Source organism: Sinocyclocheilus grahami, unplaced genomic scaffold, assembly GCF_001515645.1.
Source record: "Sinocyclocheilus grahami isolate Dianchi unplaced genomic scaffold, SAMN03320097.WGS_v1.1 scaffold274.1, whole genome shotgun sequence".
In the NCBI taxonomy this organism is placed as follows: Eukaryota; Metazoa; Chordata; class Actinopteri; order Cypriniformes; family Cyprinidae; genus Sinocyclocheilus; species Sinocyclocheilus grahami.
In genome coordinates, this window is record NW_015505453.1 from 104,195 (window position 1) to 113,110 (window position 8,916).

At 37.7% G+C, this 8,916-nt stretch overlaps 1 protein-coding gene across 1 annotated transcript in view; it reads right to left on the reverse strand.

Moving 5' to 3' along the window:
- LOC107599878 (uncharacterized) overlaps positions 1-3,982 on the reverse strand; it is a 22,190-nt gene extending 18,208 nt beyond the window's left edge. The window contains exon 1 of the mRNA XM_016291584.1: positions 3,313-3,982. The gene's annotated coding sequence lies outside the window, so the exon portion shown is untranslated. The remainder of the gene's footprint in view (positions 1-3,312) is intronic.
- Between the last annotated feature and the right edge of the window lie 4,934 nt (positions 3,983-8,916).

The following is an 8,916-nucleotide window of genomic DNA, read 5'->3' on the forward strand; positions in this document are numbered from 1 at the left end:
CCCCTTTAAATAACGTGACGCTCTGCCCTCTATGACGCTGCTCCCATTAAGCGCTGTTGGAAGTGAATGAATTGATTCAGCATTTCGACACCTCCGTAAGGATGCTTTTAACTCTACAAAGCAGTCTAATAAAGGATGTATTGAGTGAATTAGCGAATTTTACTATACAAATATTTTTTAATTGGATGTTAAAGTTTATATGGGAATATTACATGACACGCTGATCCTTAACAATGCATTGGCGCAAAAAACGCACACCTTTTGGACAAAAGTGCCACAAATATTTGGACAAATATGCCACAAAAGTGCCACAAATACTGCCTAAACAAAATACTGATTTTGTGCACTTTATTTACTGTACCAATATTTTAAATTGGCCTTTGAACTTAGCTTTATTGCATGGCAAAAAAAAAAAGTGTTACCTTGCCAAAGCACTGACAGAGCCCACTGATCTAATGGCAGGGCTCTACAGTGCGACCATTTCAGTCGCAAAAACTGCGTGCGACTATGAAATAATATTTAGGAGCACCTGTGCGACTGACCCGATCAGCATATTTGTGTTTGCGCTGAGGAAGCTTCAAAGGTTCTAATATACGTACATGTTTCTGCAGCGTTGAGTAATGTATCACAGACATATCCTCTCATTATAACAAACACAGTGTTGACGCAATTGAATGAATGATTCGGTGATAAAATCAGTGACTTAACGCTACCTGATGGCAGTTTTAGTTTAATTTTTAAAGCATCTTTTCTGTTATTTAAATCATTTCTATATTCAAAATGTTATATTTAAAACATTAACCTCAACATGAATTTATGAATTTAATTGCACTCATGCGACCTCTGAGCCTCATTAAACGTCTGAAAATACACATACAAGCCACTTGTGTGTTCTTCTGTGCCAACTCTGTAGCACAAATTTATTTCTTAAATACTGATTTCATTTGATTGGTAACTTATTCTTATTCTACTTGTTTTTATTCTGTTGTTTTAATTAGAAATGTTAAAAAGCATATAAATATATATTTTAGATTTTGACATAAAAGATGACATACTTTTAATAAAGTTAGAAAAATGCCATTACAAAGGTAAAAACTAAATTCCCTATAAATCACTTTAAGGAGTCAAATATCACCTTGTAATGGGAAGGTTAATTTTTTTATCAGAATTTTTGATTACGGATTAGAAGGTGCTCCTAAAAAGAAAAGTATCCGTAGAGCCCTGATTGGCATTGTTGAGCGCTCCAAATGCAAACTTTGCATGCAACAATCAGGCAGCAATTGACAGCGCTCTGATCTAGTGGCATACAGGCATCGTCAGATTGACAGTAGCTACTCTAGCCCAATAATGTTGGGGGATCCAGTGGGGGCGGCAGTCATATTTCAGGGTGACTGTGCCACTCTTTATCACAACACTGCTAAAAGTGCCAGTACGTCCACTCATTGGCGCCCCTTCAGCTTCTATGCCTAGAAACGGCCCTGGTGCCTCATGTTGGTGTGTCAATGGTCGGACTAGTTACTATGGAAACACTGATCCTATGACCGCATCATCAGTTAACCAATCAAGTGGTCGTCTCTGAGAACAACAACATTCTTAGACTATTGTAATGTTGCTTCCACAACATTTGCCCCCTTCAATGAAAATTCTGTCATCATTTATTCACCCTCATGTTGTTTCAAACTCAAAAACACAAAAAGAGATTTACAGCAGTTTGTCCAAGGTGCTCAACTCAACGGTGGTTAATTTAGTTTTAGTTTACTGATTTATATAGCACATGTTACAATGGTCAAGTAATATTTTCAACTTAGCAGCCTTAAAAGTGCAGTAGGAGATCTTGGAAAATGCTAACTTTAGCCTGATAGCACTGAAAGCGAACGTCCCACCCTCCCTGCAATCGCCGTCCAAAGCCACGCCCCCTGAACGCATTTACGCTCACAGACCAGAATACCACAAACAACAATACTACAAGAGGCTACATCAGCGGTTCCCAATTCCAGCCCATGTTCCGAAGTGAAGTAAACTTCAACAGATTTCCCCTGCTCAGGGAGTAGGGGAGCAATGAACACTGTGTAGGTCTCATATGGATCGGAATACAGTTCATGCACGTAGCTCACTTCTAACGAGCTGGCGCGAGGACTGGATTAACCGCTGGGCTACATCATGTGTCATTCACTGGTGAGAAAACTTTAAAAGTACTACAATATCAGGAAGGAAGATCGGGTTGTTGATGTTTGTCTGCCATTCTTGCTCTGTCTGCACAGCGTGCATGAACGCGCTGATGACGTATTCTGTCTGCACGAACCGGGTGCGCAGAGGTATGCAGATGCATACGTTGACAGGCAGGTAGGAAAGCCAATTAAAATGCTCGGACCGAGCATTTTGATTGGACGAACATTTCTTTGTCCTACACCTTCCACAGAATATATAAATACAGATAAAGACATTTAGACCTCTTAACTTAATGATTGCTATCGGAATGTGAAGAGACTTTCAACCAGCATAACAAAAAATGTTTCTGAAGACAATCACCTATTACACCTTTAACTTTACCGTGTTCCTCACAGAAAGCTATTGTATGCCTTCAGACTTGGAATATAGTCATATAAACAACTTTAATGATGCTTTTTTTCGTCAAAAAATTGTAGCTTTCCACAAAAATATTAAGCGGCACAACAATTTTTTAAACATTGATATATGAAGTAATATTTCCTGAGCATCAAATCAGCATATCAAAATGATTTCTGAAAGATCATGTGACACTAAAACTGGAGTAATGGCCGCTGGAGTAATAATTCAGCTTTGCCATCACAGGAATAATTCGATTTTAAAATATATTAAAGTACAAGTTAATTTCAATTGTAAGTTGCTCTTTTCCATACAATGACCTCAAGGGTGACCTCACAGCTGTCAAGAATTATTTTCTTTGATAATTTTTGAGCTCACAAAAAAGCTTTTCCATATCTTCAGACTTGGAATACAGTCATATGAAATACTTTAATGATGTTTTTTGTCCTCATTTTCCTCATTCGTTAAACTTTGTGTTCCACAGAAGTAAGTCATTCTGGTTTGGAATGTCATGAGGGTGAGTAAATGATGAAGGCTATTTCATTCGAGGAGAACTGTTCCTTTAACGCAAACGTCTAGCATTCTCTTTAACACTTGTTAATAGTTTCATTGTACTTGTACAGTGACAGTAAAAAGCTTGAATTGTCTTAGTAAATGTACCCCTATAAAACAGACTAGGTCTAAAATGTTTCCCTTACAACACTTCCATGAGACCTGTCGTGATAATGTCGTTAAAAGCAGGCTTACATGTTTATCTCAGAGGCTGGCGCGTGGATGGACGTGCAGGGTCAGGAGGATGAGTTCGCACGCAGGAGTTGGTGGCATTGGCAAGATTATTGCTCTCGATTCAAATCATTCGACGGCTAACTGTGCTGCACAGCCGCGTGGAATTACAAATTGATGTTTAATAAAAGCTTTAACGGGACTGACATGTTGTAAAAGCAGGATTTATGGAGCATCTGCTGAGGCCCCGGAAGAGGAGCAGAGCTGCGCGCTGCTAACAAACTGCTACACCGATGATGATTTCACAGTATCTGCGTGTTGAAGCTGCGGTTGATCTGCTCCGCGTCACGAAACCGCGAGAGTTTTATTAAAATATGGCTAGTATAGTGCGTGAATTTGGTGCGATCCGGTAGAACATTGCTTGATCATCATGCGCGACTCTTTTCCAGCAGCTAAAGTCAGTGATTATCAGTGTAGGTGAAGGTAAAGCTGCCTGAGGGAACTGTTTCTCTCTATGATCTCGATACAGATCCACACACGAGACTCGTGTCCCGTCGCCGCGGCGGACTCGTCTGTCAGGCCTGTAACCTCGGGGCGCCCAGCCTTCCGTTACACTCCCCTTGCACTCCGCCAGTGGTCATCCGCCGCCCCGGTGATCGCCATGTTCCCGGAAGTCAACAGAGGCAATCCGGAAACACGTGCTTGTCGGGCGGTGAGAATTTTTTCCTGTCATAATATTAGTTTTTCTGATTTAAATAAAAATAAAAATATATTGTTGAATTATTGAATTCATTATACAATACAACTTATTCAGTACCCTCTATTTTTCAACATTTTAATTGAGAGAACAATAACATGTACAAAAAAACTAAAAGAAAATACAAAAGGTACATGCATTATTTCCATATTTTATCACACAATTAAGGCATTGATAGCTTTTTATTAGGTGTGTAACGGTACGTGTTTTCGTACCGAACGGTTCACGGGGTAAATTCCAAATGAAAGTGATCATCCCTATGCCCTACTCCCTTCGAAGGGCAGAGCCCTTGTAGTGGAGACTTTGGAGTGAGCAGGGCATGTGCGTGCCATTATGTAGTCGTCTGGAATGCGCTTGGCAAAGGGAGCGAAGTAATTTCCTCATTAATTATCTTCAGCTGGGATGTTCCAGCGACAACGCAGCACGGTGTCCGTCAGCAGACGTTGCTGTTTTAATGGCATAAATGTCTTTTTATTGTTATTAGCACAACTGTTGCAAATAAACATACATTTTATATTTTAATAAAGTTATTTATATATATATATATATATATATATATATATATATATTATATTTTAAAAACTTTTCCCACCCGCAGCAGAAACAAGACTCCAGACAATGCTTTTAAATATGCTTTAAAAGGGGTCATATGATGTTGCTAAAAAGAACATTATTTTGTGTATTTGGTGTAATGAAATGTGTTCATGTGGTTTAAGGTTAAAAAACACATTATTTTCCACATACTGTACATTATTGTTTCTCCTCTATGCCCTGTCGATTTTTACAAAGCTCATCAGTCTGAAAAGCAAGGTTTGGCCGAATACCCCAAGCGTGTGACGGAAATGTTATGCCCCTTACCATACTGTGATGCCCTATCAGGCCGGGGCATAACATAAAACCATGTCTGCATTTGTGATCAGAGAAATGACAAACAACAAGCGCTACTCTACACTACCCAAAAATCGCGTTTGAATCGTCAGTGGCAAATTCTTTAAATATAAAAAAACTTACTTACAGTCTGTGAGTCAGAACAGCCGGCATTGTAGTCTACTCTACTCTACCAGGATCAGGAAACAGTCCTCCATAAAATGCGCTGGACACATCTGAATATTTGGGTTGAACAGTTCTGGAACAGTGTTGTAAATACAACCTAACCACTGTCCTCTTTTGGAAGGCCAAACAAAGTAGTTTCGCTTTCACAAGAAAACACAGCATCACACGCGGCAGCAGCCTAGAGTGAGCGGAGGCCGGCGGCTAGAGTAAGGAACGGCTGGCGGGCTGAGTGAGAGGAGGCCGGTGAGCTTGAGAACGGGCTTGCGGCAACCACGTGACGACCCCGGGCTGGACTCGGCTTTGTCCACAGTGAAAGCCAATGTATTTCCTCAGCGACCTGCACAGATCAGCTCTAGGCATGACGAAGTGGATATCGTCCTCTTTTGGAAGACCAAACAAAGTAGTTTCGCTTTCACAACGAAACAGTGTTTCCACGGCATGGCGGCGGCGGCGGCGGCAACAACACTACAGCGAGAATAAAAGTTACACCTTCTTTCTTTGCGTGAACATTTGGGCGGCGTTATGCAAATCTTCCCACATCGTGACGTAGACATGTGGGGGCGTGTTAGAACGAGCCGTTTTAGGAGGGGTGTGGTTGACTCTCAACTTTTATAAAGAATATCTCTTTGGATTTGAGACTTTAGTCTTTGCAACTTTACAGATCTTCTTTATGCACCAAGAGCTTGTAACACTTCAAAGAGAAAGGAAAAATTGAAATCGCATCATATGACCCCTTTAATCACAGCCAGGAGGACCTCATACTAATTATAGAGAATCCTAACAACAAAAAGAATACAACAGTTTATATAGCACAAGTGCTACAGGTGCAAAAATGACATATAGTTACTCTCTGTTACTGGCAAAGCAAATTAGTTTTTTTTATTACATTTACATTTAGTCATGTAGCAGACACTTTTACCCCAAGCGACAGATGAGGACAATAGAAGCAATCAAAACTAACAAAAGAGCAACAATATGTAAGTGCAAATGACAAGTCTCGGTTAGCATAACATAGTACACGTAGCAATGTATTTTATTTATATATATATATATATATATATATATATATATACAGGTGCATCTCAATAAATTAGAATGTCGTGGAAAAGTTCATTTATTTCAGTAATTCAACTCAAATTGTGAAACTCGTGTATTAAATAAATGCAATGCACACAGACTGAAGTAGTTTAAGTCTTTGGTTCTTTTAATTGTGATGATTTTGGCTCACATTTAACAAAAACGAAACCTTTGCAGGTGTTTTGAGTTGATTAGCTGATTGGCATGTCACCCTATTCAATTTTTTTTGAGATAGTGAATTGGTGGGTTTTTGTTAAATGTGAGCCAAAATCATCACAATTACTTCAGTCTGTGTGCATTGAATTTATTTAAAGTTTCACAATTTGAGTTGAATTACTGAAATAAATGAACTTTTCCACGACATTCTAATTTATTGAGATGCACCTGTGTATACACACACAAAGAAAAACAAGTAGATAGAAAAGAAAAAATGGAAAAGCTAGTGTTTTTTTTTTAAATAAAAAAGAAGATAAATAAAGTAGAATTAAAATAGAATAGAAAGTGCTAGAATTAGAGGGTCAAATAAAGATGGAACAGATGTGTTTTTAGTCGTTTCTTGAAGAAGTTGGGCAGGTCATTCCACCAGGAGGGAACAGTTAATGGAAAAGTCAGTGAAAATGATTTTGTGCCTCTTTGAGATGGCACAATAATGCGTTGTTCACTTGCAGAATGCAAGATTACTTAGATTTATTATTAATTTAATATTATTTATTATCATTTCGATTTATTAGATAATCACTTCAGCTTGTTATTCAAGTCATTAGTTGTTATGGTTATTCTTATATTCCGACAGACGTCTAGTCCATATGCATCCATTTTTGCAACACACTAAGTAACTAAGTTTTTTTTTTAAATTTTCAAATGGCCAGTTGCGAATGTTCTTGATCCTTTTTACATCTCAGATGCATCCAAGACATCCAGTTTGTTGCTGTTCATTTTCTCCTATTCGGAACAATAGATGTACTCTTCCAGCAAAACTGTTATGTCTGTTCACTGACGGGGGACTCTGATATTCATTCTTCCTTTTTTTTAATCTGCAATGAGAACAGTAAGAACCTTTTAGTGCAGCAATACCTTGACAATAAAGAGGATGAATCATGATGGTGTTCTGTGAATGTAGAGTTTTGTCCCCATTTAGTCAATGGTAGTAATATTTGATTTACTTCTTCCTTTTGTCTATGTAGTAAACATGGTTCCATTACAATGAATACCGGAAACCTGAGGCTGAGAAAAATACCATAGAAATGTGTGAAACTGTCAGGTTTTTCTACAATGACTTCTACAGGCATTCCGATGCTAACATCTTTCCAATGGACACTCGGTGTTGTTTTGTCACATGATGTGGGTCTCAGTATCACATTGAGCATATTGTTATGCTGTCATAAATGGGAAAGATACAGGTACATGTAACATCCATTTTTGCAACACACTAAGTAACTAAGTTTTTTTTTTTAATTTTCAAATGGCCAGTTGCGAATGTTCTTGATCCTTTTTACATCTCAGATGCATCCAAGACATCCAGTTTGTTGCTGTTCATTTTCTCCTATTCGGAACAATAGATGTACTCTTCCAGCAAAACTGTTATGTCTGTTCACTGACGGGGGACTCTGACATTCATTCTTCCTTTTTTTTAATCTGCAATGAGAACAGTAAGAACCTTTTAGTGCAGCAATACCTTGACAATAAAGAGGATGAATCATGATGGTGTTCTGTGAATGTAGAGTTTTGTCCCCATTTAGTCAATGGTAGTAATATTTGATTTACTTCTTCCTTTTGTCTATGTAGTAAACATGGTTCCATTACAATGAATACCGGAAACCTGAGGCTGAGAAAAATCTGTATTTATAGCAACATTTCAAACTTTTAATAGAACAAAAAAACATTTGTCATAAAAACAAAACTGTCAAAACTAGCATTGCAAATACTCTTTAGTACAAACAACATATAAACATATTCCAAACTCAACTACATTTCTAAACCACAGTATTCAGAAAATATGTAAGACAAAATCACCATATCACCAAAAAGCCATCACTTAACAGCCCTTTTAAAACTTGTCGAATGTTTTTAAACCCTTTGACTCTGGTAATTTATTCTATGCAATTGCACTTGTGTATAAAACAGTATTATTCCCCACCAAACATTTAAATATAATTCCCACCCCTAGTGTCATAGGTATGATTGTCTATTACCATATCAAATTAATTTCCCAAACCAGATGAGGAAAAATTTTGTATGCAATTAAAAAAAAATTTAATTACTCAAACTTATTTAGCGCCTTCTGAAATGTATATTTCATACTCTGTGATCAACTACTGTACCAAGAAAGGCTGCATAATCAGTGCAGTTGTATAATATAACGTTAGTGATGTAGAAGTCTGTAATAAAAAAAAAAACACTAACCTAAGATTCTCAAGGACATGCAGCATGAGCTTAAGGTTTATTTGATGTTTGCCATCTGTTTTTATGCTTTCAGAGTACAAAAGGAAAGTTAACACGTAACCCCTGATAAAACATTCAATGTCTGATTTGAACTCAGAGCAACCTATGCAAATATTACCCTTGACTCATGGATGCATTTGTATCCACTATTTATACCATGTATTTCACTTTAACCATAATTCCACTGTCCGTTATTCTTCTAAACAGACGACAATGATCACAAAAACAACTGTTGTTTAAATGTATTTCACTACAAGCTTCTATACAATTTCATAAAGAGAAAAGACTGAAACAGACAG